Source organism: Ambystoma mexicanum, chromosome 4p (assembly GCF_040938575.1).
Source record: "Ambystoma mexicanum isolate Mex_15411 chromosome 4p, UKY_AmexF1_1, whole genome shotgun sequence".
Taxonomy (NCBI): domain Eukaryota; kingdom Metazoa; phylum Chordata; class Amphibia; order Caudata; family Ambystomatidae; genus Ambystoma; species Ambystoma mexicanum.
In genome coordinates this window covers 619759444-619772832 of record NC_090927.1, presented here as the reverse complement: position 1 = coordinate 619772832, position 13389 = coordinate 619759444, and positions in this window count along the sequence as shown.

Sequence of the window (13389 nt, the reverse complement as noted above, 5' to 3'; positions counted from 1 at the left end):
TACGAAGATTTGTGAGACGCCCTCGGGCGGGAGTCACTCTCTATATTTGAGTACCTCCGCCTGAAGGGAATCCTATGTGACCAATCATGGGGCCAAAGTTTAAAAAGGTAGCTGACCCCCTTTGAGAAACTTCTCGACACTGCGACCTCCAGGAAGGGGGCGGTGTCTGGGATGTATACAATTCTGAACACTGTTGACGTGGGGAGAAGGAGGGGGTTCAGCACCTTTTGGAATGATCTGGCTGGGGAGGAGATTTCGGAGGACTCCTGGTCAAGGATATTTAAAATAGCTTTCCATGGGAATCTGTTCACGGCGGACATGGAACACAACTTTAAGATCTTACAGGGGTGGCATAGAGATCCCGCCAAGCTGTCAAAGATGTTCACGGGTATATCCCCCGCTTACCCAAGGGGATGTGACCAGGTAGGCACGAGTGGTCACATGTGGTGGCATTACCCGAAAGTACAGGCATAGTGGGAGAAGGTAAGGGGCTGGATCGCCGAAGTCACGGAGGAATTGCTTCCCCAGAATCCTCTGACAGTGCTGCTGGGCCTCCCCCCAGAGGACACAGACGTATACAGATACCCTAGAATGTGGGAAACTATGCTGCGGGCGGGGAGGGTGGCCTTGGCCCAGAAATGGAAGAGCCCGGAGACCCCCACAAAGGAGGACTGGCTACAAAAGGTTAAAAACATGGTCTTGATGGACAAATTAAAGGCAATGATGAACAATGATTTGGGCTCATTCCAGGCTAATTGGTATGGGGTGCAGCAGATTTGGGGATGGGAAATTCACTGATCCTCTGGGAAGAACCATGGATGGAAAAGGGCGCCCATGGCCCGAGGAACTGCGGACGAAATACAGCCAAACATGCAGTTAATGTTCTCGCTCTTTCCCGAGCTCCGGTCACACAAAGCTTACAACGTGTCTCCCCATAAAGGGGGTTCTACTGGGACTAAGTTATTTGGGGGGGAGGGTTCGTTTCAGGAGGGTGAGGGGGGGTTTGGGCCTATGACTTGTACACTCTTTGAAAAAGCCTTCTGCCCATTTGTTACATTATGAAAATGTCAATTAAACAAAGTTTTAAAAAAATATATACATAAATATACACATGTAGGAAAATGAATACAATGCAATATGCCTTCTCAGAAGCATCCCATGAATTAAAAGAATCATCTTGCTACATATAGATAATGATTGCATCTACATCTCTACTAAAGAAAATACCAGCCTACAAAGCAACATGCTAAAATTAAACAATATATGCTAAGATCAAAAGAAACAAGGCTGCACAAATGTACAACACAACCAACATCTAATCTTCTCAGAACAAAGCTAAGTATATAAACAATGTTACACTTAAAACAGACAGCAAATTACAATGAAAAGCTCCTAACTCTATTTAACTGGAAACAGTATGGAACCCCACTCACCTCCGGAATACGTGCAGGCAGCCCATCCACCCTCCCCATGCCCCGCGGGCAGCCCACACCACATGGAACCACCCTACACCCCTGGGCATGCCCTGCAGGCAGTCCATCACCCCAGACAATGCCCCCCAGGCAACCCATCACCCCTGACCATGACCCGCAACCAGCCCACACCACAGGGGAACACCCTACACCCCTGAGCATGCCCCACAGGCAGCCCATCACCCCAGACCATGCCCTGCAGGCAGCCCATCACCCCAGACCATGACCTGCAGGCAGCCCATCACCCCAGACTATGACCCGCAGGCAGCCCACACCACAGGGAACCACCCTACACCCCTGGGCATGCCTGCAGGCAGTCCATCACCCCAGACCATGCCCCACAGGCAGCCCATCACCCCTGACCATGACCCGCAGGCAGCCCACACCACAGGGGACCACCCTACTCCCCTGGGCATGCCCAGCAGGCAGCTCATCATCCCAGACCATGCCCCGCAGGCAGCCCATCACCCCAGACCATGACCCGCAGCTAGCCCATCACCCCAGACCATGACCCGCAGGCAGGCCACATGGCACCATGCACTTGGGAGCCCTGACACATGTCCCCTCACCCCACCCCCATTGACGGCAACCTGCCAGCAGGCCCCGACTCATGTCCCCCACCCCACCCCCAGTGACGGCAAACTGCCAGCAGGCCCCGACTCATGTCCCCCACCCACCCCTATTGACGGCAACCTGCCAGCAGGCCCCGACTCATGTCCCCCACCCCGAGTGACAGGCACCTGCCAGCAGGCCCTGACTCATGTCCTCCCACCCCAGTGATGGCAACCTACCAGCAGGCCCTGAATCATGTCCCCCTACCCAAAACATCATCACAATCCAGACCCATTGCCCTTATTGCCACCCAAATCCTACCCCACGCCACCCCAGTCCAAACACCCAACCAAGCATTCCATCCACTCCACATTGAATTCCCCATGTCATGATAGAAACCAAATAACCAGTATGCCCATGAATACATGTCCGTCAGACCCACACAATGGCGACACATGACTGAGAAAACCCACATTGTGACATGCACAAAACGAATGAGAGAAGACCACACAAGTAAAGTAGAGAAAAAAACAGTATTAAATACTGAACTGAATGAATACAACGAAAGCACACAAGAAGAAAAAAAAATCCAAGTCTGGATGTCCAAAATTGAGCAACAAAAATGAAGGCTGTAATCAATAAAATCCAAAGTAAAATGGCTCCAAGCGTCAGTCCATAAAACAAAAACCCAAAGTTCCAAAAAAAGCAAAGCTTTCCTCCATGGGTCAAAAAATAAAGTAAATCCAGGTCCATAATTATAAACAAATGAATATTCAAGGGTCCATGAGCCCAACAATCCAAAGGAAACCTAACCAAAAACCTACCTAATAAATAACTATTTACAAAAAGGCGGGGCATAGCCCATGCGCCCGAAAGAAAAAGAAAAAAAAAAGGAAACCTACACCTACATAACTATTTACAAAGGCTGCAGGCTAGTCCGACGGCTCACTCTTTGATGTCCCGCGCCAGGGCATCATCGAACTCCACTTCAATGTCCCAGAGGCGGGCCTCTTCCCTGGCCCGAGGTCTCGCAGAGATGCTGCCATAGTCTCCTCCAACTCCCTGCGAGTTGCCTCGAGGCACTAAGCGCGCCTCAACGCCCAGTGCATGGAGTTCTCCGGCCTGACCATTGTGAGCCATGCCCTCTCCGCCCGCCGCCGCTCCACATCTATTTGCTGGCTCAACCGCTGCCACATGGAAGACACTCCCAATCCTTGGTCCTCCTGCCCGCCGGCCGATGCCTGCCCCTGGGATGTTGATGGCCCTGAGCATTGATCACTCCCACCCTGAGCCTGATGCTGCCGTGCACGTGCCCTGCCTGTTGACATCTGCACGTCCTACTCTTGCTGGGGTCCAGTTGGTGGGGAGGCCACCCCTGCTGACCTCAGACTCCCGACTGTGGCAGGGATGTGTCCTCTACCAGCCTGGCAGCAGGGGGCCCAGGTGATACTTGGGTGGGAAGATGGCATGGAGGATGACTGGCGCATAGGGGGTTCAGTTGAGGATGGGGGTCGCAAGAAGATCCAGCACACGGATGAACCCAGTGCTGACAACCTGTCCTAGTAGGTCGACACGGCCAAAGAGGTATTCAAAATGACATGCATTGTCCAGACGAGAACACTGCACGTCGTTCAGAATACCACATTGGCGCAACGCAACCCCAGCTAAAACAGGCTCAATCCGGTCACGGATTGCAACGTCCGCAGGGAGAGGAAGACCAGTTGTTGTTTGCACATCCCCTCCCTGAAAATGGGTCTGGACGGAGGTATCCCTGCTGGTGCTGGATGATGCAGTCACATGATCAGGGACAGGATTACACACAGGCACCTCCGCAGCAGCCTGTGATGCCTCCTGTCCCTGCCCCTGTACTGCACCACTAGCACAAGTGGAATCCCCCCTTCCAGTCCCCGTGCGTGGGCTTCCACGGCCTCCTCCTCAATGAAACCCCCCATCAACCTGGATGACTCTGTGCTATCTTCCTCCATAGGCCCCTGTGGGGGCTCAGCTGCCTCTACTGCTGCCGAGGAGTCCACCTCCAAACTCCACCTCTTGGACCTTCCCTCGGCAGCTGCGGCCATGGACGCGGCGCCAGACTCCTCACTCCCGGAAGATATCACTACCTGGGAGGTGAGCTGGGCCTTGCTTCTCCGGCTGGTGGTGGCATCACACTCCCCAACACTCATATCATTTGAACCCACACACATTCACAAATTAACAGAAATCGTGCAGCAGGCAGCATCATCCATACACAAACAACAGCATGAACATCCGAAGGTTGCATGACGTCACAAGCAACATGGGGAGTGCTGAACACATGCACACATGCCACCAGACAGACATGCATCTGTACATCTCCACCACCTGTCACAGTGCAATCATTGGCAACTATGTCACATCTGCCAATCGGGTTCCTACATGTCTGTGTCACATGCATCCATGGCGTATAACAGTCGCACACATGTCAAACACACACATCCACATGTACGCCGTGCACGTACATGAAGGAGGAACCAGCATCCATGTGTCACACCCCAACCATGGCATAGTACATACACAGAAATGCCAACATGTGTGCATCTCTACATGTAGTTGTGCATCATGCTTTGGAACACATACACCATTGATGTGCATCACACATGACTGGACTCACATGCAGCACGGTCATGTCCCTTCACATACACATCCATACATGGGCTTTTTCAGACATATGTCCAAGCTGCACACACCTGTCACACCTCAACATGCACTGCGTCCAATGAGTATGCATGGACACTTACCGCTCGACTCTGCACGGGAATGCCTCTCGAGGACCTGGAAGATGAAGCGCTGGGCAAATGCGTTCCAGGACCCTCATCTGGTTGGTGGTAAGTCAGACCCGGCCCCCCACTGCATCCACTGTGTCCAAGAGGCTCCAGGCCTTCCTGAGGTTCAGGACCTGAAGTCCTCCCAGCGCTTATGGATGTGTGGTAGGTCGTGGGTTGCCACCCCCTCCGCGTTGATGGCAACCCTGATGTCCATCCAGATCCTCTTCCGTCCATCCTTGTCAGCGCATGTTCATCCGAAGAGGGCATCATAATGCACCAGGACTTGCTCTACCAGGATGCCAACTTCTCCTGCAGTGAAGCTGGCAGCCCTCTGCCTCTCTGCCGGGGGGTCGCCACTGGTCCCAGATGGATTTTTGCCTGACATGGCAACCCCCAAGGCAGGTGTGGGTGGGCAACTGGAACCCTGCAGATGGCTGATGTGCAGGCACCAAATAGCAGGGCACGTCTCCAGCAGGCAGCAGTAAATGGCTCGTGGGAGGTGGCTTAGGGCTCTGGGGGGCAGGAAAATGACCTTCTGGGCAGGAGCGTGGTCTTCCGTGTGTTTTTGGGTGGCCAGCTTGATGCAGAGTGATTTGGCACGTGAAAAAACAGCATGTCAGCGTGTAATTCGAGGAACGGCCCTTAGCGCGTAAGCTGGTAAGTGACGTGACGCGCGCAGGCGTTTCCCTTGTCACAGGTGCATATTGAATCCGCACGTGCAAAAAGAGCATGTCTGTGTGTTAATGCGTGAAATTCGAGGAAAGGGCCTAAGCGCGTAAGTGACGTGATGCGCGCGGGCGTTTCCCTCAGCACGGGTTAAAGGTGAGCGGGGCCCAGCAGTTTGCTGTATGTGCTTTTCACGGAGACCGACACGTGTGATGCTACTTCTTGTTGTTTCACGCGCCATCACTACTTCACAGCGGATCAAGGACATATCTCTTCTTTTGGCAGGGGTCTTGGCTATACGTGTTTTTCATTACCACGCTAGTCAGACGGTGAGTGGAGCACACTTTTTTTCCCACTGCGGATCCCCCTGTGTATCGCTTACCCATTTTCGAGGTCATAGTAGCCTGTGTGTCCCATCGTATGTGTTTTTCATGTCTCTGGGTGCCACTGTGTACTGCAGGATGTTAATTCCACACACGTGGGCTACCAGGGGTTGTGTACATGGTTTTACTGCAGTTTTGGCGTACCTGAGCATTGCGTGACCTGTCATTTTCTCATTGGGGTCACATACAACCTTGCAGGCGCACAGGGGTGCTGTTTACATCTAGTATCCCTCCCCTTTCACCCCAATTTCCCAGGACAATTGTCGTGTACACCTCCCATTGGCGCTACTACATCTTTGCCATGGTTGGGAGGCCACAAAAGGTGAGGGGTGTCTCAGCTGGGCATCCTCCACATGGTGGGCGTGGTCAGGGACGTGGCCGGGCTGACCAGGGAGTAGGGGGAGTCCAGGGTGCCCAGGTTGGCTTCAGAGTGGGAAGAGGCAGGGGTGCACCACTTTGACAGGATGTTCTGCCACGTGTTGGTGCAGTCATGCCACCACCCCCTGTGGCTCTGAGAGATGCAGCTCTTACATCTGACACTGGCACCCATGTGACCCGGCAGTCAGTTTCATTGACTGCCACGGGCCCAATGGTGGTGGTAGCTGCAGGTGCAGCTGTGGCGACCACCACCCAGGCTCAGGGTCGACCAGCTCATGATGTGTTGGCACCTGGCGATTCCCAGGCAGAATTTCAGGTGGTCAGGAGGCACAAGGTAGGTGCACGCAGGGCTGCTCTGACCGAGGCACATGTCCCTGGGGCAGTATTGTCATCGGCTGCCCCGAGCAGCCGGGTGTTGGCAACTGCATGGGCAGATGCAGCCAACACCACCCCAGATGTGAGTCTGCCAGCCAGAACACTCGTGGTCAATGACCTTGGCACATCGCTGGTTTCTGCACTGGGTGCAGTCAAGAGCACCCAGCAGCCACTGACGCAAGTCAGGACCCCTGTCCTAGTTCCACCTGCCACTCCCTTGGTCCAGTCCACCAGAGCCACTGCCCCTACTGATGAGGGTGGCATTTTCCAGTCAGGGTCCGGACCACTGTCCAAGAGGAGGAAGGTTACTCCTGCACAAGAGGCTCGGACCCCAGACACGCCTCCGGCCTCCTGCACGTCGGGGAAGAAACCTTTCAGCAAGCAGGAAATTGACTTCCTTGTGGGCTACGTGTCGGAACACGACCGTGATATGCTAGTGGGCCCAAATTGTCACACTACGCCTGCCCAGCATTGGGACCACAGGAAGCATGTTGCGGAGGGTGTTAGTGAATTCGGACATGAGGTGGGCACAGCCCAGGAGTGCAAAAAGCATTGGGATGACCTCTGATGCTGTGCTAAGCTAAATCATGCCTCCAATTATGCCATGATTAGGGTGACTGGCAGTGGGCCACCACCTGAGGAGGAAGAACTCACTCGGCATGAGGTGATCACTGCAGAGTTCATTCCTGCAGAATTGGTCGAAGGAGTGGGAGGGATGCTGGATTTTGATGCCCCGTCCAGTGAGTGTTGTTGCGTGTTTGTCCAGCCCATGTGTGGTTTGCTTGTGTGATGTGTTGTGCTTGACTGCCACTACATGCTATGTGTACATGGTTCTCATGTGTGAGTTATGCAATGCTTCACTAATGCGTGCCTGCTGTGCAGCATGCTGGACATGTAGAGCAGACAGGGACTTTCCTCTTCACCACCCTTCACCCTACTCACATGCTAGTCACCTGGCTGCCCCTCTGGTCCATGTTCTAGCTCACTGGCCCTTCTGCATGTAGCCTGGGGTGTCTTTCCACTCAGCACTCAGACTATGTCATCGCATGACTGACATGTTGGAGTACTGCAATGGCCTGTTCAACTGTCCTGTGTACATGCACACTTCCCCCTGCCAACCTGCCAGACCCATACTGTGTGGTACATCCTTTGTCCTTGATGCAGGGTGTCTCACTCGGACTGTGCAGATGGCAAATGCTCCACAGGGACATGAGTGCCCATTCATGCTCCATGTGCATTCCATGCATGCCCCTATGTATCCTTGGCAGGATGATCATTGTAGTACATGTCCAGGATGTCATACATTTAATGGCATTTGATCATCCATTCCATGCTCACTCTGGCTCAGTCCTGCATCACGCACATGTTTAGGGTGACATAGTCAGTGTGGGGCACAGGCCTCCCCCTGTTTCAGGCCCCCTGACTCTGTTCAACTGGTTTAGTGCCTTCTGCACAAATGGGTGTACTACAGAGGGTTCATCATGTGTCCTGCTCACTGTCCCATTCTCATCGGCTGTGTTGTCAGTTGACTACTCAACACTGTCTGCCAATACACAGTTCTCTGGTCAACCTTTCACTGCCATGCAAAGCCTCCCTGCATTTTCACTAAGGGTGGAGGGGGCTTGAGGGGCCCCTGAGGGACCCTCGAATGTGGAAAAAAGGCACAGTCACCACACACAAACTGATATGCCAGACACAAGGTTGTATTCCCAAAAGCTAGGGTTTATTGCAAAGTAAATATTCTCAGTTGGCCAACTGGTCTCACGCCCCGCGACGTGTGTCTAACAGACCTCGGGAGATGCAAGAGAGCGAGACACAAACATCAGTTACATATATACAAAACTAACATCTTACAATCAGTAGTGTCACATCAAAAACCACCCCTTGCACATCTCCTTTGAACTGAGCATGATGATTGACAATAGTGATGAGTATGACACCTCAAACATTTGTTTTAGCAACAGTTTGAAATTTTGTAAGGCTGCAGACATAAGTCTTTGTTGAAAAGAACAGAATGCTTCTGTTCTCGCTAGCAAGCTGCATGTGGGGGCGAGAGCCACATTCCAGGCCTTCCTATCTCCTAGTGAAGGGGCCCCTGAGGGACCCTCGAATGTGGAAACAAGGCAAAGTCACCACACACGAATAGATATGCCAGACACGAGGTTCTGTTCCCAAAATCTAGGGTTTATTGCAATACAAAATAGTCCCAATTGGCCAAGTGGTCTCACGCCCCACGACGTGTGTCTAAACAGACCTCAGGGAACGCAAGCCACGAGCAACGTACATCAGTTACATATATACAAAAGGAGCACCTTACAATCAGCAATGACACAGTATGACACATTTGATGCCACCCCCAATTCATTTGCCTTTGAATTAGAGGTGATGATTGACCAGTGTGACAAATATGACACCTTAGACCACCATATTTAGTAACAGGTTGAAATCTCCAGTTTTACGGACATCATTCTTTGTTTGTGAGAGCACAGCGTTTCTGTTTCTCATAGGCAAGCTGTGCGTAGGAGACTGGCGCATACCAGGCCTCCCAATCTCTAAGTTTCGATTCTCGCTCTGGAGGTCAGCCCGCTCTCCAGGGCCTCACTGGGCTTAGGAAGGGGGGCTGTAAAGAAGAACATAATTCCACTCTTTAAATGCTAGTTTCGTACATTGCTATTCTTTCAAGAGACTCGCTGGCATTTATGTACTGATTAAATGCCTTGCTCCCTGTCTTCAAGGATATATTAGGGAGGGAATCGGGCATTTCTGTCTGGCTCGCCAGTGTAATGTTTCAACATGTTTTCATAGCCATGGACCATTGAAGCGAAATAATATCTACAGCAAAGCAGTTTTACATGAGGCAAAGAGGCAACGTTAAAGAGAACAGAGAGAAAACAAAATGGTGATTCTAGTCATCTTAAAATGGCCGCACTCTAGCTTGGCCAATAGCTATGTAATAACTAATGAGCATGTATTCTTAACACTTTAAATGAGGCGATTGGTCTTCGGCCAACCAATTATCATGCATTTCCTTCCACCCAGGGATGTCTAGATTTTCTAGACTGACAAACCCTCCTCTTGGCCGTATGCCAAACGCCTCATCCGTACATTATGTTTCACTTTTTTTTGTTCCATTTCCCATAATCTAGGCCGCATAGAGAGGCATAGCATGCAGAAATGAATAGCCATCTTTCTATGTACTACGTTCAATTCCCTGTCAGCTTTGGTGCAGGAGGGGGAATTCATTGATTCCGACATTCTTCTCTCGTCCTTCTTCTTCTTCCGTTGTGTTCGTCGCAAATATCTTTTGTTCTTGTGCTTCTCCGGATGTTGAAAAAGTTCAATTAATGTTTACAATCTTTTATGTCATTTGCTACTTGTCTTGGTTGCTTTTTCATTTCGGCAAAGCCTCCGTGCATTTGCACATTGCTCTAGAGTTTCAGAGCAGCGACCTTTGTGCCAAGTGCGCCCCGCTTGTTCGCTCGGGTTCCTGACACATGGACTTAACACCGAGGAGTTGTGTTTCATGAGCTGTCTAACTTGCACAACTCTTACGCCACCCTCCTCTAGGCCTCCGGTTCCCACTTCATCCGAAAATAGGAAACAGAGGCAACAAAGAGATGAAAATGTGATCACTCCTTCTTTCTGCTCCGCAGGTTGTACCAATTTGCTCCTGGTACCGTGTGATCAATGAACAGTGCGGATGCACTTCCGGTTTCAAGCTCCGAGTCAGCCTGGGGCACAGTGGCAGATGATGATGGGTGCTCGGGTGACAATGCAGGCTGTGGCACAACAGTAGATGGTGGGCACCACAGATGTATGCGTTTGGTGTCGGCCAGCAGAGATGCGAGTCTGCTGGACAACGTTGGAGCGCTCTTTGCCCTTCCACTTTTATGGCAATCCCATCAGGCTTTGTTTCAGGATTAAGCAGCTTTCGTGGTGGAGGACTGGCAATGGCATTTTTCGTTTCCGGAACCATTGCTGTCTCTTTTTTGTCTTTGTCTCGATCAGTTGACGTGTCGAATGGTGATGGCACTTTCTTGGCGTGCATAGCATGAATCCACACCTTCCGTCCATCCACGCATAGTGCTGTCTGCGTGGTTAACAATACTTGATATGGCCCACACCACCTGGGTGCTAATGATGTTTTCCGTTCGAAGTTCTTTATTAGCACCCAGTTTCCTGGCTCCAATGCATGTCCTGGGCCAGTATATCGTACTGGTAATGCCTCCTGCACCTGCTGATGAATCAAACATAGTTTTTTTACTAACAAATTACAATAAATGCTGAGTACAGGGTATTCAACCTCATTCATTTTCCTCGGTTGAGGTGCGCACCATACATTCGCCAGTCTCCCCATTATGATCTCATAAGGGGAGAGCCCAGTTCTGTCCTGCACTGACGTTCGCATGCATAGTAACACTATTGGAAATGCATCTACCCAACTCAATTTGCTGCCCGCACAGATCTTACTGATCTTGGACTTCAGAATTCTGTTATGGCGTTCAATAAGACCGGCCGAACTCGGATGTCTTGAACTGTGGAACCTCTTATCGATCTGCAATCCTGCACAAATCTGTAATATCAATGCAGCAACAAAATGCGAACCATTGTCCGACCATATGACATGGGGCAGACCAAAGCGAGAGAAATACTCTTTTAGCATTACTTTCGCCGTGCTCATGGCTGTGCAATCTTTCAAAGGATATGCTTTCACCCATTTGCTAAATGCACATATGATCACTAGAACGTACTTCAAATTTTGGCACCTTTCCATTTCTATAAAGTCAAAGTGAATCACTGCGAATGGCATAGATGGAGGTCTGAAACTTCCCGTTGGAGTCACTGTTCCTTTTCCCACATTGTGCTGTAAGGACGTAATGCAATTTTGGACCAACCTCTCGGCATTCTTTTTTATCAGGGGATTTTCCCAAACTGTGGCTAAATGTTGAACTATTTTCTTCGCACAGATGTGTGTGGGACTGTGAGCCATTGTAACCATTGCATTTACATACGCATTTGGCAACATCCATTTCCCGCTTTTCTTGTCCACCCAACATCCCTCCAAATCCAATTCTGCAGAGCCCTTGGCCCATCCCTGTATTTCATCGGCGGTAGCTTCCGCCGGCATTTCTTTAACCGTCACAATTCCATTCTCTATCATACAGGGCACTTCCTCCGATTGTACTGTCAACCTTTTTGTATTCAGATCAGTGGCAGTCTGTTTCACAATTTTGTCTGCAAATGCGTTTTCCTTTTCCCACGTTACATGTCACTTTTTTATGTGCCTCGCATTTCATTATTGCCACGTGTTTTGGACACGTAAGTGCAGACAGTAATCGCACAATCAAAGGGCCATGTTGTATTCTAGCCCCATGCGATGTTAAGAACCCTCTCTCGGCCCATAATCAGCCAAAGGTATGGACTACGCTAAAGGCGTACTGGCTATCAGTATAAATATTTACATTCAAGTTCTCTGAAATTTCACAAGCTCTTGTTAAGGCAATTATCTCTGCTGCTTGGGCGGAGTTGTAAGGAATTCTATTGCTCTCCACAACGCTTTTTAATGTGATGACAGCATATGCGGCAGTTGATGTGCCGTCAGGTAATTTAAAACAGGAGCCGTCACAAAACAGTTCCCCTTCTGGTTCTTTTAGGGGTGTATCACTCAAATCAATTCTCCCTTTTGTTTCTTCCTCAGTAACCATTAAAAAATCATGGGGAGGCAATTCAGTCCCACCAATTTTCCCTTCAGGCATTGGCATTAATTCTGTTGGATTCAAAGCGCTACACCTCATAATTTGGATGTGGGGCACGAACAATATGATTTCATATCTAGTCAATCTAGCAGAGGTGAGGTGTTGCATCTGCGTTCTATTGAGTAGAATATCTATGGCATGTGGCACCATCAAAATTAAGGTGTGCCCCAATACCATCCCTTCGGTTTGTTTCACTGACGCAGCAGCCGCTGCAACAGCTCGCACACATCGTGGTAGTACAGGGTCCAGCGCAGAAGAAAAATAGCCGCACAGCCTATTTCTTCCACCTTGTTCCTGTGTTAAGACAGACAACGCGCATCCTTCGTTCTCATGCACAAATAGCCTAAATACCTTTTCATAATTCGGTGTGCCCAAAACTGGAGCAGAACTCAAAATGTTTTTTAGCGAATTAAATGCTTTCTGACATTCTTCATTCCACTACAAAGACACCACAGCATCCTTCTTTGTTTGTTCCACCATTGGTTTTACAATCAAAGCGAAATTCATAATCCACTGGTGACAATATGAAGCCATGCCTATTATAGCTCTCACACCATTCTGTGTTGTTGGAATAGGCATACCGGAAATGCTCTTTATTCTTTCTGGCGTTAATCTTCTCCCTTCCTTTGATAGTAAGTAAACCAAATAAGCTACTTCTTTCTGACAGTACTGGAATTTCCTTAGGCTTGCATTATGCCCATGCTCAGCTAAATGGGTTAATAGTAAAATAGTACCTTTTTTACATATCTCTTCTGTGTCAGCGGCGATTAATAAATCGTCAATGTATTTTAACAATACACAGTCCGCTTGTAATTCTAACATGTCCAGCTGTTCCTTCAATGCTCTACTGTATATGCTCGGACTTTCGGTATAACCTTATGGCACGCGTGTAAATGTAAATGATCATCCTCCTAGAGTGAAAGCGAATAAATACCTGCTTTCTTTGTGTACTGGAATGCTGAAAAAGGCGTTTTTTAAGTCTACAACACTAAAATATTCTGTT